The sequence below is a fragment of the Artibeus jamaicensis genome, unplaced genomic scaffold, assembly GCF_021234435.1.
Source record: "Artibeus jamaicensis isolate MK-2021 breed Jamaican fruit bat unplaced genomic scaffold, CSHL_Jam_final scaffold_1964, whole genome shotgun sequence".
Classification (NCBI taxonomy): Eukaryota; Metazoa; Chordata; class Mammalia; order Chiroptera; family Phyllostomidae; genus Artibeus; species Artibeus jamaicensis.
Genome location: NW_026522030.1, coordinates 29,291,361 through 29,318,544, shown reverse-complemented (window position 1 = coordinate 29,318,544; position 27,184 = coordinate 29,291,361).

Sequence of the window (27,184 nt, the reverse complement as noted above, 5' to 3'; positions counted from 1 at the left end):
TGCTTTTTTGTTTTGTTTATTAGGTTCCACTTATAGGTGAGATTGAATATTTTTATTTTATAGTCATGATGGCCTCTGTCACAAGTACTCCATTCTGCAGTCGTAGTCATAGACAATATAGAAATGAGTGAGCATGGCTGTGTTCCAATAAGACATTTCTTTTTACAAAAACAGATGACCAGTTACGGTTTGCCACCCCCTGCTACAGCATTAAAGAAAAGAAAAAAGTCTTAATTAACATGATTTGTTATTTTAAGTGTAGTTCCTGGGTGCTCAGCATTGACATCATCTGGGAGTGTATTAGAGATGCAGAATCTCAGACAGCACATCAGACCAGCTGAATTATGATACTTTTCAAAAACACACCAGGTGATTTATATGCACAATAAAATTTGAGTAGTACTCATCCAATCTAATCTCATTTTCACAAGTGAACATCCTGAGGCCCAAAGTGATCAAATGACTTGTATAAGGTCAAACAGCTAGTTTTATATCAAGCTGAGTTTAGAAGTCTCCTTTTTCATTCTGCAAATATTTACTAAGCTTTTACTACATGTTGGGAAAAAATACCTGTTTCATAGAACCTATATTCTCTTTGAAGGAAAATAGGCGATAAAATTTAAATGTTACATGGCAAATTATAAATCAATAAATGTTTTAAAAAATAAATCAAGGATATAGAATATAAAGCAGTGGGTATTACATAATATTACATAAATTTGTTTAAAAATACCTCATTGAGAAGATAATATTTGAGCTATGACTTGAAGGAGTCTAAGGGGCCAGCGCATAGATATTTAAGGAAGAGACTTTCAGACACAGGAAACAGCAGGTATTAAGGCCCTATATTCAGATCATGACTAGTTTGTTCAAGGAACAACAAAGTAGCCCTGTGTCTTGGAATGAAGTGAAAACAGGGAGAATTAGATGGGAACAAAGTCCTGAGGGCAGAGAGAGGTGATGGCTAGGAGGAGGATAGAGGGCACAATTGTATAGGGCTTCGTAGATTGTTGTGAAATTTTGCCTTTTATGCAAACTAAAGGTTTTGAGCAGATGGCAACATGATCACTCTGAGTGCTGTGTTGAGAACAGAGAGCAGGTGGAGGATGTTAAAAGAGGGAACAAGGAGACAAGCCATTGCAATAATGCGCAGGAGACATGCTGGTGGCTCATTCAGGAAGCAGTGAGAAGTGATTGGTTTGGGGATTCATTTTGAAGACAAAGCAAATGTGTTTTTCTCGTGGATGGATGTGAAGTGTAAGACAGAGAGGAGTGAAGGATGAAGATGACATCAATTGACATGGAGGGAAATATAGGAGCAGGTATAGGAGTGATGATCATGAATTTAATCTTACTAGGATAAATCTGAGATGCCAAATATGCATCCAGTTGAGTAGGGAGCTGGACATGCCAGTCTGAGATCATTACAAAGGTCTTGGTTGGATTTCTAAATTTGCAGATACAGTGTAGAGATGGCATTTCAGGTCACGCAGTTAGATGAGATGATGAAGGAAATGGGCGTAGATAAAGAAGGGGTCCGTGGACTCTCCAACTAAAGAACTCAAAGAGATGAAAATGAACCAGCAAAGCACACCGCATCCTGCTCTTTCTCTTATGATAGAGGCACAGACAGGGAGCATCTCCTCAGAGACTGAATGGCTCCTCAGAGTCTCCACTAGTGCTCTTCTCTCTTTGCCTGATACTAATCGTCATCTCCTTCAGCTTCTGGCTGTTGCACCTAAGCTTGCTTTACTACTTCACTCCTACCAGATACTGGGCACTAGATTTAAAAGTGTTGTGAGTTCCTGAGAGTTAAGGGCTTATTTTATGTATCTAAAGATAGTTCTCCTGGTATAAATGAACTGTTTTGTTTTGAGTTTGTATTCTACCATAGAAAGGGGAATGGGCACCAGAGCTATTTTCTGTTCTCAGTCCATCAACCTCTGATGATTTCACTTTAATTAAGAAAAAAAAGAAAACAAATTAACACACATAGTGAATATTTTATTTCCAGGCTGTCCCAAATGTTTATTATTGCCCCTCATCAAGTCATAAAGTGGCATATCATAATATTGATTCACTACTATGTATTAATATTGAGATTATTTTATTTTACCTATAATTTTTCTAAATAGGTAAAAATCAAACACATTTAAGATGGATTTTTTTCTTAAAAATTTGTCATTATTTTTATCTTTCAGTGTGCATTGTTATTAGGGAGAAGTCTCGTGCTGATATGATTCTTTTTCTTTTAGAGGGAAACTGTTCTTTCTTTTTGAAATATTTTATAAGCATTATTTTTTAGCCTTGGCTTGTAGAATGACAATTTGACATGCTTAACTATGGATTTGTGCTTATTTCCCAGGTGGAAATTTTATGTCTTTTGCTCTGTAAAATTTTTCTATTATTTCATCAGTTATATATATTTCTCTATTCTCTATATTTTTTTCTGATGCTCCTATTAAATGGATCTTGACTCTAATAGATATATTCTCTGCAATATAATTAATTTCTCTGCAAAACTCTTAATTTCATTCTACTTTCCATTTTTTCTTTCACACCATGTTCTGTGAAGTCCTTTGGTGTGATTGCTTAGCTCACTTATTTACTCTTCAGCTTAGTTCATTTTGCTGTTCATCTTAATTTTTAGATTCATTTTTATTTTTATATTCTCCACATTGTTTTTCATGAAATATTTTTCTAGTTTACAGTAATGATAAGCATTCATATAATATCATTATAGACTTAGTCTGCTTGCTTTATTAAATATTTTCTCATATGTTAGTTTTCTGGGTATTGAATTAGGGCTTTTTGGTAGTTTTGGTTTTCTTCAGATATTTGGTGGTTCATAGATCAACTGCTCATATTTTTCAGGAACATTTTCTGTTTGCCTATTTGTGGATGCATGTTTTGACTACATAAGGTAGAGTTTGAAGTGATACAAATACTTCAGAACATGATACACTGGCAGCCTGTGTTTTAGTTTTGAAGGCACTTCCTCCTCTTCCTCTGTGCCTACAGGCACCTGCAATTCTCTGGCTTTTGTGACTGTAGAAGTGACTACACAGCGGATGCATTTGGGGAGCAAATACAGTTATTTTCTCCTCTTAAGAGGAGAAAATTTGTACCAAGTGATAGATAATTACCTGAAATTTCATTCTCATGACTTGTGTCTTTTGACCCTGATTATTGCTCAAAATGACTCTGATCTTCACATCATTTATTTGCTTTGTATTTGTGCATTTTCATTACAATATTGTGTATTCTTCAGTTCCTCTTTCATTACTACTGGCTTTCTGTTCTTCAGAAATTCATCAAAATTTTGTGTTCACCTAAGGTAATCATTTTTGTTTCCTGATAACATTATAAAATATTTAAAATAGTTTTTTTTTCATTTCAAAGGATTTTTGGGCTTAGTCCACTCCACTTTAATAGCTTTGTAATGCAAATTATGATGTTTCAGGGACGTGAATTATAGAGCAAAACCCCCAGCTTACACAGAAACACAGGCTGGTGGTTCAGGTCTACTTTTGGGGTTGCTGTTATAGTGAGAGTATGGGTGTAAGAAGGCAAGCAGGAGATTTCCAGAGACTGATTTGTATTCCAAGTTGAGTAGTGAATCTTTACTCCCCGGTTAGTCAATTAAGGAGAAAGCCAACAACAGTGTAACGAAGAATGAGATAGAATCCAAATTAGGGGAATACTTCAAAATGTGTCATGTAAGTCTTCATACAAAACCCCTTCTAAAAGCACAGGACACAGATAACTGTTTGATGGTGGGCAAGAAGTTTGAAATAGTACAAGTTGATAAGCAAGGTTATGGTTTATTTCAATATACTGTGTACTGAAAATGATTAACATTTCATTGCAGCCTTCATGGGAAGAGATTGAAATTACAACAGAACTAAATTTTTAGGCCAAGACTTTTCTATGTTATATAAATAATAATAATTTTATTTTTTGAACCCTCTCAATGTATCCACCCCCAGACTAGATTCTCAGAGAGTTTCAGAAACTGTTGAAGATATATCCATCATAAAAAAACCACAAAATTTCAACACATGTAAAATTGGACATTAATGCTATTTTTAAAAGCCCATTACCAAAAGTGCACACCAGCATTGCACAATGTGAAAGGAATTCATTGAGGTCATTCAGTTTTAAGAATTCTTTATACTTTCTTTCTTTTTTAATTGATTCCAGAGAGAGGGGAAGAAAGGTAGAGAGGGAGAGAGGAAGAGAAATATTGATGTGAGAGAAAAACAATGATTGGCTGCCTCCTGCCCATGTCCCAACCAGGGACGGACCCCACAATCTGGGCATGTGCCCTGACTGGGAATCAAATCTGTAAACTTTCAGTTTGTAGAACAATATCTAACCAACTGAGCTGCTTTGGCCAAGTACAATTTTAGAAATTTTAAAAGTTTTATTCCATCTTATGCATTTAAATTTGAAACTAGGTATCGGGAATAATATAATGTTGTAAGTAGAAGAAACATTTTAAATAATGCAAAATCCTGAGTGTCAGAGATTTTGTTTCAGGTGGTTTTCAGGGGCCTTAGAAATGTATGGTATTAACAATCTCCTAGGTAATGTATGACATGCAGCAACGTTTCAGAATCAATCAGCGATTTAGTAACCTTACTGGATTCTTCATGGTCCCTTCATTTATAGAATATGCACCATATATATTCTTTTCATTATTATTAGAGTTCTAAAAATTCTCTCAAAATATTTCCAGATTCCAATTTTAGGAAAATGGTGCACAAAATATTAACTATAGCAGATACAAACCTATCTCCATTGAATCTACATGGCCTAAGGGTCTCTTTCCATTTTTTAAAAATCTTTCAACAAATGTTAGAAACACAACCAAACAAAGAAAAAGAAAAACTTAAAAAAAAAAAAGACTAGCTTTTGAAACCGTCATTACAAGTTTACAAAAACAGGAAACATCTGAGCTGTAGCAAATCCTTTGATGAAAATTTGCAAAGCTAACTCCTCACAAAGAGAACATAAACTAAATCTCGTCTTCAACATGATCATTGACTGGGCTCATTGTCATTCTGTAACTAAGCCCTAGAAATCACCCGCCGATTTTTCACAGTGCCACTTCTGGTTATTACTGGGGTATCCAAATTTGTCTTTGCCTTTAGTCTCAATACGTCTAACAAAAGTGAAACAGCTTACTTTTTTTTTCTTTTCCTACTCTCTTTCTACCCCTCCTCCCAACACTTCCCTCCACCCTCCAAGCCAATATCAATAGGAAATAAAATGTGCATTTAAATGCTGTGGTCATTTTCACAAAACCTGTAACAGAAAAGATTTAAACTGCCCAATTTCACAACTTTACTCCCTAGATTAAAATCTTTCAAAGGCTTCTCGTTTTCCTTAGAATAAAATAAAGGTCTAATATGCTGGCTACTCTGTTTGCCATCTTTTCGTCCCCCATTTTCTTCGTCCTTTCCTCCTCTGTCTCGAGCAAGACACGAATGGGAGGCAGTGGTAGGGCATCAGGAAAAAGTGTTGGGGTCCAGTAGAACCTACAGCAATGGGTTTAAGCTGAGTGGGGCAATGTACAGGTGGACGTTTTTTCAATAAAAACAGTTAGCCTTTCTTATACACGGGTTTGTCACTAGTGGATTCAACCTACCTCGACCCAAACAGCATTTTTGCATTTCCAACCGCAGATTCCCAGCCACCATTGAACATAATGTTTTCCATGGGGTTGGTTGAATCTGCGAATGCAGATGTTAAGTGCCCACTGTAAAGTCAAAAGTTGTATGTGCAGTTTCAACTGCCCCGTATTCCTGCATTGTTCAGAGTCAGTGGCATTTTTTTTCCTGCTGCCTCCCACTTTCTTTTTAATTCTCTCTCGCAGGTGTGAGTGTCTCCTCACCTCTAAGGCCTCAGCTCTAACAGGCCTCTACTGGTCCCTACTCTGACTCCCTGGATGGTGACAGACTCTGCCCCATGAGGCTTGCTTATTCCCTAATAAGCAAGTTAAAAGTACTGCCTACGCGTCTGTAAGTATCCCTTTTATTCAAGTCATTTTGTTAAGGCATCTGAGAGCGTCTTAAACCTTGACCAATGGGATGAGTTTATCAGGTCTTCCAGGATCTAGCCTCTGCCTTCCTTGCTCACAGTTCACTGCCTATTCTAGCCTCAACTCTCCCACCCACGGCCTGTTCTGCCTCCTTTGCCTGAGTTCATCTTCCTCAACCTTTTTACCTGGCTAAGTCCCTCTTTCCCATCCTTCATGTTGCCATGTATTTGAAATGATTTGTGCATCACTATCCAATGAATATTTGACATTAAATAAAAGTTTTGTGGTTGAGGAGAGTAACACCATGAAATTGCCACGTCAACAATTTAGCCCAAGGAGAGAGCTATTGAAAATACAGATGATTTGCTGCCTTGTACATATTTTTTCTTATTATTTGGTTTAGCGGATTGGACATACTCACAGAAATTATTTTAACCTAGTGGAAAAATCAAGTAAGTTTGACCCCAAGCCCTTATTAATGTTTACTAGATATATTGCATCCTTCTGAAATTTTATAGGAGATATATTAGAAGCTCGAAGAGGAGACTGCTCATATATGCTGTGCAAAAACTTCATTCTCCTTCTTAAGCCCTCCATGTATTTCCTATAAAATTTTGAAAGATTTAGAGTTTGTTGCTTTATGATTTTGTACAGTATATGTAAATAAAGTAAGAAGTGAAAAAAATGGAATGATTTTGAATATTAATTATTGTTGTGAGTTGATTTTAACCTGCCTGGTTTTGAAGAAAATACTATGGAATCAGGGACAGAAAAAAAACTAAACTATTGGTGATCATTATTTGACGCTGCATGTGCACAGCTGTATCTTTTTAACTTGGCAACCTTCTAATTTGATCTAATGAGCATTACCTGTGTTTGTGAGGATCTTGAAGATTTTTCTTCTACTGACCTCTTAATTGGAGCAAAAGCCCTTCTTCTTTTACTTACACAGCATCTTACCTCGCTCTGAGCTCCTTTACATACATTATTTAATCTTGACCCACTGAGGTATGTACATAGAATAGAGGCTTAGAATGTTAAATGCCTTGGGGAAGGCCAGAGGGATGGAAGGGGGAAGAGTTTTAAAATAACTTTGGGTTTTCTGTCATAATGTTTGGTCTTCTGTGTTTTATGTTGCTGCTGCACACGTCCTTGGTTATCAAAACTTTGGGGTGCCATCTTTTCTTCTGCTTCTGAAAATAGATTTCTTTAAAAATAAAAAAAGAAGAGTGGACATTGAAATTGGGCCCAAACAAAGAAATCTATCTTTTTGTTTAAAGTGCTAAGTATTAATGTCTCATGAATAGTAGGTATTTTATAAATATTAAATTGTCTTGAAAAAGGTTTTTTTTTGTCTCAAAACAAACAAACAATTGAGAAGATCGCATCTTGTTAAAAAATCTGCCGTTTGGTATGTGATCAAAGAGCAAAAGCTGCTGCAGACCCACATTATAGGGGTTAGTTATACTGCTCTTGGGTCTGTTATCCTTCCTGAATTACGACTGAAGGAAGTTTGACTATTAATTTTAAGATCATTTATTGCATTTAAAGAGAATTGGGACCATCTCATTTCTTTTTTAAAATATATTTTATTGATTATGTTATTATAGTTGTCCCAATTTTTCCCCTCTGCCCCCCTCCAACCAGTACCCCCTTTCCCTCCAGCAGTATTCCCCTTAGTTCATGTCCATGGGTCATATATATAAGTTGTTTGGCTTCACATTTCCTATGCTATTCTTAACTTCCCCCTGTCTATTTTGTACTTACCAATTTATGCTTCTTAATCCCTGTTCCTTTCCTCCTTCCCCCTCACAGCTGATAACCCTCCAAGTGACCTCCACATCTATGATTCTGTTCCCATTCTGTCTGTTTGCTTGGTTTGTTTTTTAGATTCAGTTATTGGTGGTGGTGAATTTGTTGACATTTTAATGTTCATAGTTTTGATTTTTCTTTTTCTTAAATAAGTCCCTTCAACATTTCATATAATAATGGCTTGGTAATGATGAACTCCTTTAGCTTTACCTTGTAAAGTGCTGGGAAGCACTTTATCTGGCCTTCCATTCTAAACGATAGTTTTGCTGGATAACCTGGATTGTAGGTCTTTGCTTTTCATCACTTTGAATACTTCTTGCCAGTCCCTTCTCGCCTGCAAAGTCTCTTTTGAGAAATCACCTGATAGTCTTATGGGAACTCCTTTGTAGGCAACTTTCTGCTTTTAAGATTCTGTCTTTAAGCTTTGACATTTTAATTATGATGTGTCTTGGTGGCATCCTCTTTGGATCCAACTTGTTTGGGACTCTGTGCTTCCCGGACTTGTATATTTATTTCCTTCACTAAATTAGGGAAATATTCTTTCATTCTTTTTTCAAATAAATTTTCAATTTCTTGCTTTTTCTCTTCTCCTTTTGGTATCCCTATGATCCAGATGTTAGTACATTTGGAGATGTCCCAGAGTCTTCATGTTTTAGCCTCATTTTTTGAATTCTTTTTTCTTCTTGTTGTTCTGATTGAATACTTTTTTCTTCCTTATTATCCAAATTGTTGATTTTATACTCAGTTACATCACATAAAGTATTGATTCCCTGTAGATTTTTCTTTATTGCATTTAATGTAACCTTCATTTCTGCCTCGGTCTTTTTTATGCTGTTGTAGTACCCAGTAAGCTCTTTGAGCATCCTGATAACCAGTGTTTTAAACTTTGCATCGAATAGGTTATCTCTTTCATTTAGTTCTTTTCCTAGAGTTTTGTTTTGTTCTTTCAATTGGGCCATGTTTCTTTGTATCCTCTATTTGGCAGCCTCCCTGTGTTTGTTTCTATATATTAGGTAGAGCTGCTTTAACTCCCTGTCTTGGTAGTGTGGCCTATTGTAGATGAGTGGGTCTATAAATTGTTTGAGGTAGAGCTTTAAGCAATGGCCAGGGTGGGGCAACTTGATTCATGGCTTTGTGGCTCTGTAGCCCTGTATGAAGGGAACATTCAGAGAGGGGAGAATGCTGCTGCCTGCCTTCTGGAGGTTTGCCTGGGAGGAAGTTGTCTCCCAGTACTTGCCCCGCTTCCAGTCTCCTTACTTTCTTCCCCTATGCCACTTGTGCCCTTCCAGCTCTTGCCCTGGTGCTGAATCCCAAGGGGGTGGGTCTGAGTAAGTCCTAAATCTGTGAGGGCCCTTTAAGATGAGTCTCCTGATTATCTGGCAGTTTTTCCCACTGCCACAACTCCCATTGGTTTTTATAGCCAGAAGTTATTGGGGATTTATCTTACTGATGCCAGAACCCTGGGCTTCTGGGTAGTCTGGTTTGGGGATGGGGCCCCTTGCTCCTGAGATATCCCTCCTGAATTTTATCTACCACACGTGAATGTGGGACTGGCATCCTGCTGCCTCTCTTAATGCCGTTCTGGAGGCTCTGTGCTTCTCCACCTTTTGCCACATCTCTGCCCCTCCTACCTATTTGGATGAGTGTGGCTTCTTTTAATCCTTGGTTGTTGAACTTCCCATACAGCTTAATTTTCTGATGGTTCTGGGTGGTACTTCTTTTGTAAGTTTTTCTGTAGTTGTGTGAGGAGGCAAAGCGTGTTTAATGCTTCTATCTTGATGGTAAGTTGGTGGACCATCTTATTTCTTGCCACAGATTATCAGCCTAATGAAGGCCATCAAGTCCATATGAACTCAATTAAATATAGCAGTTGCAATAATTGCCTCTCCCTGTGGTTTACAGAAATGAGAATCAGAACATGATACTAGAGAGGCAAGTCCTTTACCTATCGCTTGTCTGGTAGACAGTTGCATAAAGTGGTTGTATCTTTTTTTTAGAAATATCTATTTCAAGAGCAGTCATGTGCAATAACAAGGTAAGATTAGCAGGCCTTGGCCAGGGCCTTTTGTCTACCTGCTGAGGCAGCCACTGTGACAAATGGATAGGCAAGGAGTACTCTTTGCCCTTGGTGGTGACTCAGAGGTGGATCTCCAGTTTAGCCCCTCATTTCAATAGTAAGATCAGGGGCTTGTATTTAAAACCCAAACCCCCCAGTACTAGAGGTCCAGTGAGAAAAGACCTATCATTAAATTCAGGATGGTGATTTTTTCCCCTCTCTAAAGCCAATTGAGACGTTTAGCTCACTTGGTTTCTGAAAGAAGTGAAAGGAAAGAATGAGGGGAGAGGGGAGAGAGACAATCCCCCTGCATAAAAAAGCCAATCATCAGGTGACATCTGCGGCACTAACATTTAGTAACTGATAATTGCTGTAACTAGGGCCATTGAGCTTTGCAAATATTATCCAGTAAATTTTAATTAGCACCTGAGGGATTGAAGAGTTTCAGAATAAGCTCTTGGGAAAAGCTTCCCCAGCCAGTGGCTATGTGTGCTGAGTAATTTTAGATCAGCTGGCCTGTCAGAGCGGATCAGTGTCATAGCACCACTTATCCTGAGGAAAATGCACCTGCTACTACATGGAAATAAGATGCATTATCTGCCAATTTGTGCTGCTTATTTCTACTGCTCCCAGGTTTGATGAGGCGGGGAGTGTAAGGGCTCCGTCAGACGGCCCTGGAAGGAGAGTTTCACCACCCTTCCAGGGCACGGGCTGTCATAGGCCCTGAGTGGCTTCCCTTTCTTCTTTTGGTGGCATTGGGACATCTATTGGAGCTGTTTCCAAATGGAATACATTTTGCTGTGAGACCTGATGATGCTGTTTTGCAATAAAGAAAGCTATTTCTTATTATTTTCATTATGTACGGGGAATTTTTAGTTGTATTCTGAAGGGTAGAATGAGAAATTCGGTACAGAGAGACATTGATTCATGACAAGAAATCTATCAAAGGTTAAAGTAGAATATTGGCTGGAAATGTTTAGAAACAAATGTGTGCAAATATAAAATGTGCAACTCCTTTTTTTAATTGTGCAGTACATGAAATGCCTCCTAATTGTAAAAGAGTCAATGAATACAGAAATGTTGCACTAGATTTTACAAGTGAACTGCCTGGAAGGCACTATGCTAAGAAAGTTATATATTCTATTTTTATTAAAATGGACTTAGAGCAGTTAATAGACTTGCTGAGGTGTTGTGTGGTGGTGCTTGGATATGATGACCTCAAGCAATTTAACTTGCAAACCCACACTTTCAACTGTTCTGAGACATTCATGTTTCCATGTACATGCACATGTGTATGCATGGCATGCAGACATGTGTATACATACACACATGCACACAAATTGGTAACAAGTTAGTGTGGATATGTCCTTTATTTTTTCACTGATTTTAAACTGCTTTCAGAACAAGGATTTTAGCATTGAATTGAATAACTTCAACAAATATTTTATTTTATTTCATTTTATTTTATTTTTAGAGAGAGAGGGGAAGGGAAGGAGAAAGAGTGGGAGAGAAACATTAATGTGTGGTTGCCTCTCATGTGTCCCCTACTGGGGACCCGGCCTGCAACCCAGGCATGTGCCCTGACTGGGAATTGAACCGGTGACTCTTTTTTTCACAGGCCTGTGCTCAATCCACTGAGCTACACCAGCCAGGGCTCAACAAATATTTTAAAGATGTAATTCAAGAAAAGCCTAGGATTAGCCATCAGGGAAATGCAAGTAGAGACCAAAATGTGATACTACTGCATACCTTACTAGGATGGCTACAATAAAAAAGTCAGATTATAACAAGCATAAGTGAGGATGTGGGGGAAATTGGAATCCTCCTACAAATTGTTGGTAGGAATATAAAATGATACAGCCACTTTGGAGAATAGTCTGGCAGCATTCAAAATGTTAAACACAGAACTACCATATGACCCAGATATTTCACTCCTGGGTATTGACCAAAGAGAAATGAAAACATGCTCATATGTCTGCACAAAAACTTGTACATGAATATTCATAACAGCATTCTTCGTAATAGCCCAAATGTAAAAACAACCCAAATATCCATCAACTGATAAATGGGTAAACAAAATGGGGCATATCTGTACCAGGAAATATTATTCAGCCATAACAAGAAATGAGGTACTGATACTTGTTACAACATGGATGAACCTTGAAAACATTATGGTGATTGAAAGTAGTCATGAAGGCTACATGTTGGCAGATTCAAGTGTATAAAATATCCAGAACAGGTGACTATATGGAGGCAGTGATGGCCTAGATCTGGAAGGATGGGGGAACTGGGAGGGGGTAGCTAAGGGGTGCAGGCTTTCTTTTGTGGTGGTGAAAATGTTCTAAGATAAATTGTGATGATGGTTGCATACCTCTGTGAATATACTAAAAGCCACAGAATTACAGTTTAAATGAGAGAACTGTGTAGTGTGTGAATTACATCTTGAAAACTGTTAAAAAAAAAAAAAAGAAAACCTAGGTGCCTAGGTGCATATTGTCTCTGAACACTTTAGTTGGATGGGATGGTTTATTTCACTTTCCCAAATACCAGTTTCCTGATTCGCAAAATATGAGTAGCCATATCTCTCATTCAGAGTTGTGGAAGTTAAAGAAATGCTCATAATATATTTGGGGCTTTGTAGATTCTTAATAAATGTTAGTAATAGGAGCAGCGGTTGTAACTAATATTGAATTCCATTTTGGGGCCTGTAAAAGATGAGCAGGTGTAGAGAAAGCTGGAAGTGAAGGCTTGAGGAGGTTACAAGTAGAGAGACCAAGAAAAAGACAGCTATACAGGATGAATGGGAGGAGGAGAGAAGGAAAAGTCGCATGGACGTTCGGTGAGGACAGAGACGAGGAGTGAGATGGGAGGGCTAGGAAACAGAAGGTCAGGGGTGAGCATCTTTCTGAGGAGTGGCGTAGTAAGGAAAGCTTGCTGTCTATGGGTGTTGAAGTATCGTCACTGAGTAGAAAGTGTGAATTAGCTGATTTTCCACCTTTGAACTCTTTGTTCTTTAAAAATTCTGGGTTTTTATCCTTCTTTCCTTGCGCCCTGTTCCACTAAGCCCAAGGTAGCCTTCCCTCTCTCTGTGATGTGATTCTCTACCTGATACACAGGTCAGATATTTGAGCAGGTGATTTGATAGGCTCTGTGAATGGAATAATCACGTGGTCTGGGAAGAATAAAAACAAGCAACCTGAATAATATGTGTGAGGGCAGATTAAATGAAACCAAGCAGTAGATTTGGTCTAGTTGGGAATTTACCATTTCCTAGCTTTACTCACAATTCCACTCTTGTCTTTCCTCTCATTCAGAAGCAGAATATTAATGGCCAACACTCATCTGCCCTGGTGAAGTAAGCTTGGGATGAAAAATGGAGTAGTGATTAAAAAAATAGACTCAGCAATCAGATAGATCTGTGCAAATTATTTAGCTTCCAGAGCAAATTATTTAGCTTCTCTGAACCTATTCCCTCAAGATCTATTGTGGCTATTTTGCAGGATTGATGTGATTTTAAACTAATAGCCTAGTCCCTGATTCATAGTCATTTCTTTTGTACTTAATTTGGTTTAAATTCTTTTTTTACTGGTTTACCACTCTGTGCATTTAGAAACCTATACTTTACCAACAGAAATAATACAGTCTGTGATTTAAAGGAGGCAAGAATGAAGTGATTGGTACAAATCAAGATTAAACCTTTAAGTAAGTTTTTATGGTTTAAAAACTAATTCTTAATATAAACAGTAAAAAAGCTACCTGTATTTGGTAGATATTTGTGTGCAAATATAAATAATATATTTTATTTTCTCAGAAGTGTTGATACAAAAACAGAAGTACAAAAATATCACATGGTATTTCCACTCTTACTGCCAGCACCAAGAATCTTCTAGTCTCACATGTCAACTTACTTGGCTGTGCTTATTTACCATGTATCAGATATTTATCCAATCTGTATTATTTCTGTGAGCATCTTGACATTTCATATAGACTTCATCAAATCTGCTACAGCAATCAATTTACTTTGAGGTTTCTGTACCAAAGTCTGTGTCACATTTTGATTTGAATGAAGGCAAATGAATATGCATTTATTGTCACCTATGGACTTAACCTTTTGTCATGCATTGCAAAAGTCACAGAAGAAATATAATGACCAGTTTTCATCCCAAATTTTTATTGCAATTGGAGAAAAAACACACATGCAGGAGATAGCTAGAAAACTGTAAGTTACATACATGTATGGCAGTTTTAGCATTCTGGAGAGAAATAAAGACTGTGCTGATATCATTTACCAAGAGAAGTTGTATGTGTGTATGTGTGTGTGTGTGTGTGTGTGTGTGTGTGTAGCTATAATGAGAATGTATAGTGTTATTTTTTGTTTTTAAATAATTCTTTAACTTTTTCCCTTCTCTCTACTTCTCCCTTCTTTCTCTTTCTTTTTCTTGAGAATGTGCTGTGAATCAATTTAAACATATTTTGAGATTCATTTGAGAGTGTGGGTTGAAGGTCGGGACATATGGTGCTATTTATATGCCTCTCACAGTATCCAGTTGTGTATCTTTTAGCCACATTACCTGCTGCTAGATATTTTGTGAGCTCAGCCCACTTTCACAACTGTCTTTAATTTCTGTTTTACTCTGGTTATACTTAACACAGTAATCTTTGGATAGCGCTAAAAAAGTTTACCTAGAATTCCCACAGGTTATCTCATTTGATCTCATAATTACCATGTCAGGTAATTTCTTAAAAGCTCGTTTTGTATATAATACACTGAGACTTGGAATAAGTATTTTCCTGAATTTGCTCAATGATAAAATCAACAATTCTAAGGTTCTAAGTATCCTTAAAGGATTAAAAAAATTACATGTAAGAGAAAAGATTATGAAATAGAATGGGAATGACCCTTCTCTCTCTATTATCTTAGAATTTCAGCAAAAGTTCCAAAGCAGTGAAGGAATATAAAGGGTGAAAAAAGTTTTTTAACATACCAAAGAAAAGGGCTAAACATAACTCTGGATTTTTTGGAGGGGGAAACCCAGTTCAGGCACTGTCACTGTGACAACCTAGATAAAAGACTTGGGCTGCATGAGGTGACTTTAAAAAAGAAGTCAGATCTGTAGTAGGTGAAGCTATACTTCATTAAGTTGGAAGAGCCAATGTATGTGTTCTCCCCTAGGACATTGTAAGAGGTAACCAGGATTCAAACATGTTGATAGGATCTTCACTAAGAAGGGTATGTGTGTAGTCATCACCAAAAGCCAGTGCCTATGCTGCTCAACAGGGCCATCATTTGGGTATTTACTGTGACAGAAGACATTTGGTGTCCAAGAAAGTACTAAAAGCTCTGGCCAGAAGCAGCAGAAGAGGTGGGAGACGAAGCAGAGTGAAAAACAGAGGGGTGGTATTCAAAGTATGTCTCAATTGATGGGATACCCATGCTGACATGCCAGTGCATATTCTATGCACTGGCAGAATATTATCCAGTAAAAAGTAGGTTTGTTTCTCCTTTCTCCCTACCAGTCTCTAGACCCAAGGTCAGACTTGAACTTGGGGAACAGGGAAGAAGTGCTCTGTGTTAGATATGATATTAAAGTTTAGGTTTAGACTCAGTAGGTTTTTTAATACAGGAAGTGAGCCTTTCCAAATCTCCTGGACCTTTGGAGATGTCTGGAGAAGGGAAAGTTCTTGAAGAGCATTTCATAGTACTGATGGGGAAAAGAAAAAAAAATAAAGCTATTGCTGAAGGTACCCTACTGAGTTTAGGAAGCTTACTAAATAATTTACATTCAAAAAATATTTTTATAAAATAATCATGAACTACAGAGGAAAAAGTTTGACATGATTTTGGCTAGCATTTCATAATGAGGTTTAGAATTGAGGTCCATAAGGGTGAAGTTTTTTCGCTGAAATTGTACACACGGTTCAGTAGGTGAAATACTTGTGAAAACACTGAAATGAACACAGGGTTTTGGAGGCCAGGTCAGATTCTCCCTTTACTAACTGAATGACATGTTGAACTGCTTAAAGTTACACCACACACATATGTGATTTCTCCTGTAAACAATAGGGAAAGAACAATTTGTTGTAGCCCCCAGGAGTAAACAAAATTTTTGGTAAGACTCTAAAGAAAGTCCAGATAAAAGGAGGAGAAGCTTTATCTTATATTGTTACAAGTTCACTTAGTTTTGGAGGAAGTGCCGAAGGCCAGCAAACAGATGGCAGAATCCAATTATTAAAGGAAGGCACAGGAGCCATACCAGAGAATTAGCGACCAGTTAAAGTAATAGTGATCTCCAAGGAATGGCCAGAGAAAATGTTTTGGAGGATCCAGCAGAATTGGAAACAAGCATTTTAATCAAACTGAGCCAACATCCAGGAAAGAATGCCTCGTGTGTGGAAAATGCTATTATTGAGTAGAGCACTTCTTTTTTAACAAAATTATTGACTCAGAACGCTTCACTTTCCTCTAGTTTGTATGTTTGCTATTGTGCTGTACTTTGATACATAACATAATATCCTTTTATTGAGGAAAATAAAGGTCTCACCTTAGGGTAGGTCTCTGGGAGAATTTTAGGAAGAAAATTCAATGGTGTGAGAACTAACTGGGCCATAAGAACGAGTGTCTTGGAGCTCATGTTCTAATACAAATTTGTAGTCAAATAAAACATTTGTGTAAAAAATGGAGAGTGAGTAAAGTGAAGCTGGGAGAGAGGATGGGTTTAAAAAAAAGGCAATTTAAAGGGGCCATCACTGACAGGGAAAGAAATAGGCCAGGGTTGGCTGGATTCTGCCCTGGAATACAGACACCTGTGGCACGCTCATTTGTTACATGTGTTTTCCGATCTATCAAAACAACAGCAGATTTTCGGCTTTTAAAATACAAGTTCCTTCACTCCTACTCCTCTTCCCACTCTACTCTTAAAATGTCACTTCCACCTGCCACACAGCTAGAAGCCCGTAAAGTGACTGGCGGCATCTGAGCAGGTTAGCGTAGGCAGTTCTTGTTTCTTGAATCAAAATGTAGAAGCACAGATGCCACCACAAACGCATCACTGCTGGGTTTGTTTGCTTGTGGATCCTCACAACTTCACTGGCGTTTTATCAGTAAAAGTGTCAGTGTTTTTAACAGCTGGAAGGTACGATAGGTACTGGTTTAGAGTTTGTTCAGGGTTCCTTCTAGCTAGCTGTGTGCGAGAGTCATCCAGGGAGCTTTGAATAATGCATATGTGTGGGCCCACAGCCAGATATGTTGATTTAATTAGCCTCCATGGGGTCAGGTGTTAGTATTTTTAGAGGCCGCCCAGTGATGCTGAATGCAGCCAGGGCTGGGGGCCCAAAGGTGTGCCAGGCAGCGCGCAGGTGCTTTCAAATGAATGTGTCGTGGGATTTAATCTCATGACACTACCACAAAGGAACAGGGGGAGTCACATTTTTCAGGGAAGGTGATTGAATTTCTGAGAGATGCCATGATTTTCCCAGAGTCACACTGCTGGTATGCAGAAGGGAGTGTTTCATTTCTGACATCATATTTGGAAATCGTGGTTTGGGAAAGCTCATTCAGTTCCACTTAAATAAAAGGGTGTACATGTGAAATGTTTTTAGACCATCTACACTGCACCTCTGAAAATAGAGTGGCAAGTGCTGTTATGGAACTGTAGATAGAGAGTTCGACCCCAATGAATAATAGATAAATAGTGAAATTAAATGACACACCTGATTTTGGAGAGGGGGTCCCAATGTAGGTATCTTAAAATTATTAATCTTTTCATTATTTCTGAGCAAGATAAAACCAGGCAGCGCTAGAAATTTCATGCAGTAGGTTTCGCTTCCTGATGATAATACTCAAGCAGGGTAAAATAAAATAAAGATTCACTTTTGTTAAGGTATTTTGAATTACTGCAAATATACAGGCTGTTATAGTGACTTTAACAAACACGACTGCTTCCCACAGTATGGCCATATTACACCCCTGCACATGTGTGAATCTTTGCATTCAAATGACATTCTTTTCAATTAAAAGTAACTTTTTGCATATGATAAAAATGTAGAATGTAAAACAAGGGATGCTAGTGAAAAGAAAGTACATCTGACAAGGTGGTAACATTGTTTCACTGCTCCCTAGAGTTAACCATTTTTACCAGGTTTTCCTTTTGTTTGTGTCCTTCTAGCAATACTTCAAGCGTCTCTGAATATACAATACATATATTTATCTTTTTACATGAATAGCGGCTTTTAAAAAATTCATACTGTTCTGCTTCTTGTCATTTTCATTGAATAGTATTTCTTGGAGGTCACTCTATCAGCACATATGTAGTGACTATGTAGTGTTAGGTTGTACAGACGTACCTTTATGAGTACCCGCTGATGGACATTAATACCAAGCTTTGTGGTATTGTAAACAATAGTACTATATATTTTATGAAGTGGTTGAACCACCTTGCACTTTGGACAACAATATATGTCTGTTCCCCTAAACTTTGTTTAACTCTGGGTTATCACATTTTAAAATTTTTGTCTAAATGCAATAGGTGAAAAAATGCTTGCTTATTGTTTTAATTTATATTTTGTACATTGAATAATATTGATTATGCATTCAGATTTAGAAAGCAATTTCAATTCCTTTTACTAAGAACTGCCTGAATCTGCTCTTACATTTGGGAAGAATACAAGAATAAATAACAATGCAAATACCTGTGTATATACAACTAGCTTAATAATAATAATAATAGCATTACTGATGCCCTAGGTTCTACCTCCTTCTCATCACTCAAAGGCAAAGACCACTCTGAATGGAGTGGTTTTTCTCAATTATTTTGTAATTTTGGACTGGGTCCCTAAATTCAGTTTTGTATGCTTTTGAAGTTTATGACTTGATATTTTTATCTTTCACTAAAAATATTTGTACGTTTCATCCACATTCATACCTGAGTATTGGAATCTTTTAAATGTTCTGGAAAATTCTCAGGTATTATCTTGTCTAAAGTTACACTCCTCATCCTACAATTTTTCATCCTGCCTGCACGTCTTTTAATTTCTTTTTAATACTTTTCCATCATTTAAATTTTTTGTTACATTTTTAAAAGGCATATATCCATTTTCTATATACTGAATCTCTCTTCAGCTATGTAATCTCTTTAATTTATCCATTTAAAATTTTGTATTCATTTAAAAATTTCTGTAATGCATACAGTAACTCCCTTACCTGTGGGCAAAACATTCTAAGACCCCTAGTGGACACCTGAAACTATGGATAGTACCAAACCCTATATATACTATGTCATTTCTATACTTATGAAAACTATAAATAGGGAAAAACTATTAAACTTAAAAATTATTAAACTATGATTTTGTTTAATTTTTAAAAGATCTTATTTATTTATTTTTAGAGAGAGGCAAAGAGAGAAAAAGAGAAACATCAATGTGTGGTTGCCTCGTGTGCGCCCCCTACTGGGGACCTGGCCTGCAACCCAGGCATGTGCCCTGACTGAGAATCAAACTGGCAACTCTTTGGTTTGCAGGCTGGCACTCAATCCACTGAGCCGCACCAACCAGGGCTGGTAAAGTTTAATTTTTTAATCAGGCACAGTAAGAGACTTACAATGATAATAATAATAAATAAAAAAAATAGCACTAAACTGTATTAAAAGTTATGTGATTGTGTTCTCCCTCTCAGACATCTTATTGTATTTTCATACAGCATAGCTAGACTAACCAAGGGATGATTTACATCCCAGATGGGAGAGAGCCAGATAGCACAAGATTTCATCACACTTCTCAGAATGTGTGCAATTTAAACCTTCTGAATGGTCCATTTCTGAGATTATCCATTTAATGTTTTGGACCATGGCTGATGGTAACTGAAAATGAAATTGTGATTAAGAGGCAACTTCTGTATCTGTTTCTTATTCATATCTCCTTGGTCTTTTTGTGTTTTTTACACTTATATTTTGTCTTTTTTATTTTTAAAATGTAGAAATATACTTATTTCATAGTCTTCACTTGATATTTCTGATATCTAAAATCCTGCAAAATCTGATTCTGTTCTTTGCTGTTTATTCTCATTGTCATGCATGGTGACTTGAATGCTTGTTATTATAAATGGTATCTTTTATACAATTCTTTTTCTAATTGGTAGTTATTAGTGTATAGGAATATAACTGATACTTTTTATAAAACTGATTTTTATCCAGTGTTCTTGCTAAATTCATGAGTTAATTCTAATTCTGTAATTATACAGTCTTGGGTATTTTACATATACAATCATTAGTAAATAATGACAGCTTTCTTATTTTTATAACTTAATTTTTTATTGGATTTATAGGGGTGACATTGATTAATAAAATTATATAAGTTTCAGGTCTACAGTTCTACAATACATCATCTGTATATTGCATTGTGTGTTTATCACACCAAGTAAAGTTTATCACATCACAATTCATGCCCCCTTTACCCTATTCTACTTCCTCCCACCTCCCCCATTCCCTCTGTATGGCAATCACCATACTGTTGTCTGTGTCCATGAGTCTTCTTTTTCTTTGCTTAATCCCTTCCCACCAAGCCCACCCTTCACACCCAGCCCCCAACCCCCTTCCCTCTGACAGAGGTCAGTCTGTTCTCTGTATCGTGAGTTTGAATGACAGCTTTCTATACATTTCTATAAATTATGTTTTTGGTCTTGCACGTAGGAAATCTTTACCTAATTCAAAGTCACAAAATTTTTCTCCTATGCTTTCTTCTATAAGTTTTATAATTTTAGTTCTAGGACTTAGGTTTATAACCCATTTTGAGTTAATTGCATCTGATATGAATTAGTGGTTGAAATCAGTGATTTTCAAGCTTTTTAACCTCGTGACACACATAAACTAATCACTAAAATTTTGTGGTGCACCAAAATATATATTTTATGCCAATCTAACAAAAATAGGTATAATTTTGATTCATTTGCATTGGATGGCTATCGTTGTGTTGGGTGTTGCAGTTTTTTATTCGATAATCTAAGAGAAAAGAAGTCATTACCCCTGACTAAATAGTCAGGTATTGCATGTTTTACCAATTTTTGTGGCGCAGCAGTGTGTCTCAGCACACTGGCTGAAACTTGCTGGTTTAAATTAATATTTTTGTGCATTCAGATGTCTAATTTTAAGTTAATAATATTGGCAACACCAACTGTAGGTGAGGGTATGAAACAAATGGAATTTGTATAAATTATTGGTAAGAATCCAGAATGGGATAATCAATTGGGAAAAATGTCTAGTAGTTTCCCATAAGATTTAAGGTGTTATTCAAGCAATTCCATTTTTATCCAAGACAGATGAAACTACATGTCTACAAATGAGTTATACATGAATGATCATAGCAGTAGTATTCATAATAGCCTCAAACTGGGAATGGCTACACTATTTGTCAATAAAAGAACAGATAAATATACTGTGTATGTCCATGTAATGGAATGTAGTACTCAACAATGAAAAGGAAAAAAATATTGATACATGCAAGTACATGGTGAATTTCAAAAACATTATGGTGAATGATAGAGATTATATGAAGCAGAATGCTTGTTTTATAATTCAATTAGTACAAATATTTGGAAAATGCAAAACTACAAATTTCTAGAAGAAACAAATCCATAATGAGAGAAAATGAGAACAGTGTTCATCTTGGGTTTAGAGAGGTGTGAATACTTACTTAGAAAAAAGTATGAGCATACTTTCTGGAGTGCTGTAATGTTTTATATCTTGATGGGATTTAAATACCTTATGAATTATATATATATATATATATTTGTTAAATATACATACATTTGTCAAAACTCAGTGGCTATAAACTTAAGACCTTTGCATTACACAGTGTGTAAATGTTACCTCAAAAGGGAGAAACTATTGAAAGATTAATTAAACTCTTGTTGAAGATGTGCATGGTGAACGTGCACTTGCATTAAGCCGTAAGTTGGATTGATGGACTGATAGAGGCATTGCTGGATAGATACATATCTAGTAAAGTAAGTAGAATAAAAAGTTAATGATAGAATCTAGGTGGTAAGTATATGGATGGCCGCTGTAAAAATTTTAACTTTGTCATATATTTGAAGATTTATTTAACAGTGTATTTGGAAATAAAATATTGCATTTCACTGTTTTCTCAAACCTGAAACTTTTTTCACTGCTGTAGCATAAGAGAAGAAATCTTGTATTCACTTTAAGATATGTCCAAGAGAGGGCCCTTCCTCTTCCTCAAACTTTTATTGGTACTGCATAGTTAATTGCATGATGAGAGGTTATGAACCTTAAGTCTTCATTTCACCTAAATTAATTCATGTCTTTAGGGCAGGGCCTTTGTGTTTTCATTTTCACATTGTAATTTATTTATTTTATTATTTGCATTTATTTTTATATAATTTCTAATTTAGACACAACTTTATATTAATAACATTACTTATGTATATTACTCTAGAATAACCTCTTGTTTTATGACCTCTCATTTAACCTCTTGTTTATAAGAAAGACTAGAAAACAGAAATACAGCAAGTTTCTTTCCAAGAAATATCAAGCAATGTAGTTGTGTAGACTTCACTTTCCAGGAATTGACAGCTTCTTTTTCCTTCCCTGTGGGAGATCTAGGAGTTGTCTTTCTTACATGCATTTTTCTACATTTCTTAAAAAGGCTACAGAAATAAAAGAGTTTGTAATTTTAAACCTATGATTATGTAGCAAATATAAAGCTTGTTTTAAATGTATTGATATACTTAACAGCTATTTTTCAGCTATTAAAACTAAAGAGAATGAATAAAACAACTGCCCATTTTAACATAGGAAAGAGCTGTATATCCTCTTTAATAAAACATTATGAGTTCATCTTGTTGATTTTCCAAGCAAAGGAGAGTGGAAGGTGCTGGTGAGAATTTGTGAGCAGAGAAGATACAAAAAAGGCTTGGGAATTGAGAGTTTGTCTTGGAGAGATCCTAACCCTTATAACAAATTCGTAATTACTTAGCTTCTTGTCTGTGTTTGCTTTTTCTCAAAAACAAATGTTATTTATACCAGAGATGGTCAGCTGGGTTTGTGGAATGTGCGTGAAGTGTTGCTTGGGTTGGAGATATTTCAGATCAGATAATATTGTCACAATATCTGTTGAGCCAGTTGTACTCTGAAATGGAGTGAGAGTTATGAACAGCTTTGTCCTCATAATTTCTGGAAAAAATATAGTCATATGTGAAAATAGGTTTTTTATTATTAATTAATTTATAGGTATGGCAATTAGATGTCTTTAGTTCAAGACAAAACTTACTCCAAGGCATTGTAACATTGTTGGTATTAGGCTAGATGAGTAGCAGAATTCAACAAAGGATTTTGTCTGCCATCAGGAAAGATTCCAAACAAAAAGAGAGTACAGGTGTTGTAAATGTCTTAGAAGCCCTCCATTGATTTGGAACCCATGTGAGGACTCTCGAGTTTGGGTCCAGTGGATATTGAGACCAATAAAGACAGAAGGTCAAACAAAAAAGGAAAAACAGGAGCCACTTCATTTATTCATATGAACATTTTTACAGGAACTTGTTGCAATTGGCACTGCGTGTCCAACGGTGAGAAATATATGCATAGCCTTTGTAGCACTGAGTCTCAGCAACATTTGAGGAGAGCTTACTAAATGGATTATTTACATAATTTGGGCAGTGTTTGAGGAAATGATCAAAGGATGGTGCTGGGCTCCTAGGCTGGTAACAGTGGGAAACCACTGGCATCTCCGGGGTGGGGGGGATGGCTACACAGAGAAGCCTGTTTGATGGTGACAATTGTGAGTTTGCAACCAAACCATGATGACCTAGTATAAACAGGGTAAAATCTCCATCTCACTCCCTTCCTGCCCTTCAGTCCCCTGAGAATGCTTCACATTGGCCATACCCAACTGAGAATGAGAAGGCAAAGGCACTGCTGATGCAGTCCTTGTGGATCAGTCTTTGGGACAGAGAGAATGTCAAAGGTTGGACAGGGGCATGGGTGGATGGCGAGTGGAGACAACCAGCAGGGTTCGTCCACTCATGGGTCTTTCATGTCAGGATGGTGGCTTTCAACAGGGGAGATCTTGCTCCCTTAGAGGACATTTAGCAATGTTTGGTGATATTCTTTTAAATTATCATGACTAAGGAGAGAGGCGTTACTGTTATCTTGTGGGTAGAGGCCAGGAATACTTGTAAACATCCAATGATGTACAGGACTGCACATGTACCTGTGCACACACAGAATTATCCAGTCTGAAATACCCATAGGGCTAAGGCTGAAAAACTGTTTTAGTGTAGGAAGAAAATATTTGTCAGCTGATCACACATGTGAATATAACATTATAAACTATACATTGATTTCTTTCTTCAGTGTTGTGTAGTTTTCGGCATACAGGTCTTTTACCTCTTTGGTTAGGTTTATTCCCAGATATTTTATTTTTGTTTTTGCTATATCGAATGGGATTTTTTTCCTTGATTTCTGCTTCTGCTATTTCATTGTTGGTATACAAAAATGCCTTTGATTTCTGGATATTGACTTTGTATCCTGCTGTTTTGCCAAATCCATTAATTAGTTCGAGCAGTTTTTGGGTAGAGTCTATAGGATTTTCCATGTACACTATCATGTCATCTACAAACAGTGACAATTTTGTTTCCTCCTTTTCTATTTGGATGCCTTTTATTTCATTTTCTTGCCTGATCACTGTTGCTAAAACTTCCAATACTATATTGAATAGAAGTGGTGAGAGTGGACATCCTTGTCTTGTCTCTGATCTTAGTGGAAAAGCTTTTAGTTTTTTGCCCATTGAGTATGATGTTGGTCTTTCATATATGGCCTTTATTATATTGAGGAATACTCCCTCTATTCCCATTTTGCTGAGTGTTTTTTTATCATAAATGGATGTTGTACCTTATCAAAAGCTTTTTCCACATCTATTGATATGATCATGTGGTTTTTGTCTTTGCTTTTGATTATGTGATGTATTACATTTACTGATTTGCAAATATTGAACCATCCTTGCATCCCTGGGATGAATCCCACTTGATCATGGTGTATGATCTTTTTGATATATTGTTGGATGCGATTTGCCAATATTTTGTTGAGGATTTTAGTGTCTATGTTCATCGGTGATAATGGCCTGAAGTTTTCTTTCTTTGTTGTGTCTCTATCTGGTTTTGGAATTAGGGTGATGCATCAGTTTCAAAGAACTTATGCACCACAATGTTCATAGCAGCACAATTTACAATAGCCAAGAGTTGGAAGCAACCTAGGTGCCTGTCAGTAAATGAATGGATCAAAAAATTGTGGTACATATACACAATGGAATTCTATGCAGCAGAGAGAAAGAAGGAGCTACTACCCTTTGCAACAACATGGATGGAACTGGAAAGCATTATGCTGAGTGAAATAGGCCAGGTGTTGAAAGACAAATACCATATGATCTTACCTTTAACAGGAAGCTAAACAACAAAACAAACCAGCAAGCAGAATAAAAACAACGACACTGAAATAGAGAACAAGGGGACAGTGACCAGAGGGGAGAGGGAAGGGAATTTAAGGGGAAAAAGGGAGAGGAATTTGGAGGAACAAGTATGAAGGGCACAAGGACAAGAACTAAGGGGGGTGAAAATGGGAGGGAGGTGGGGAGCACGGGGGGGGTGACTGGGATGGGAGAAATAGAAAACTGTACTTGAAAAATAACTAAATAAAATTTAAAAAAAAACCATAAAGTGTCTGATAAATGAAAGTCACATGCTCTAAGAACACAGGGCCAGAGGAGGCTTCTGTGAAGATAGGACAATCAAATTTAGATTGGATTAGAGATAAGTCAACCAGGAAAGAGGCTGGAAGAATAATCTGGGCAGAGGAAACATCATGTGCAAATACCTGAGGCAAGAAGCAGAATGGAATCTTCCATGAAAAGAAGGAAGCTGGGGGGAGCTGGATGCAGAGAGAAAGGGAGAGTGTAGTACAAAAGTTTCTTGCTAGGCCAGGGCAAGATGCAGTGGGGAATGAAGGACAATTTAAGGAGTTGTCTCTGAGCATACATATAACAACTAAAGCAAATAGGAGCCATGTGGACATATTACAAAAGATTAACTCAGGATCCAGAGAAACCTTGCCACTTTTGCAGTGATGGCCATTTAGGACAAGATGGGGATGAATAAGTATTGGGTTTGCCAATAAGTTCCTTTAGTTTTTTCCATACGATTGCTTTAGTAGCACTTAGTTGTCTTTAAACTTCATTCGAACCAATTTTGTTAGGTTGTATTATGACAGCTGTCATATCGGTGTACATTTTAAAAACTTATCAAAATTGGTGAATTTTTGTGGAGCCACTTTAATGTTAAAGATAGAATAAAATATGCAACATTTTTTGGTATATTATGCTTTATTATTTCAAAAAAGGTAAAAATACAACTGAAACAAAAAAAAGATTTGTGCAGTATATGGAGAAGTTGGTGTGACTGATTGAACATGTCAAAAGTGGTTTATGAAGTTTTTTGGTACTGTTGACATTGTGGGCAAAGAATTCTTTGCTGTGTGGCTGTTGAACATGTTGGAAGATGTTTAGCAACACCCCTGGCCTCTACCCACTGGAAGCCAATAGTGAGATATAGCTGACTTACTCAAGATACCCAAATCAATAAAGTTATTGGTGAAAATGAAAAATATGTTTTTTATTTTATGGAAAAAACCGAACTGACTTTTTGGCCAATCCAATAATTAGAATAGCCTCTCCTCCCATTCCACCCCACACTTACCAAGAGGCGGCATGGTGCAGTGACTCAGGGTTCAGTCTCTGGCCTCTGATGGTGTGGTTCAGTTGGTTAGAGCATTGTCTCATAACTGATGGGTTGTGGGTCTGATTCTGATCAGCGCACATACCTGTTACATGGTTGATTCTCTATCAGGGCACCTACAGTCCTTGGTCCAGGAACATACAGGAGGCAACCGATTGGTGCTTCTCTCTTGCATTGATGTTTCTTTTTCTTCCTTCCTCTCTCTTTAGAAGCAATGAAAAAATATCTGCAAGTGAGGATTAAAAAAAGAGTATTCAGTCTCTGGGGCCAAATTCCTGGGCATAAATTCTGGTTGACACTAATGATCTGTGTGACCATGAGACAGGTAAACTCCTTGAGCCTGTTTTTCATCTGAAAAATATAGGTAATTATATATTCATCATAGTGTTCTGAGAAAATAAAGTACAACTACAAAGAGTTTAGCAGAGTGCTTTGCACAGAGTAAAGATTTAATTATTATTATTTCTAAAGATTT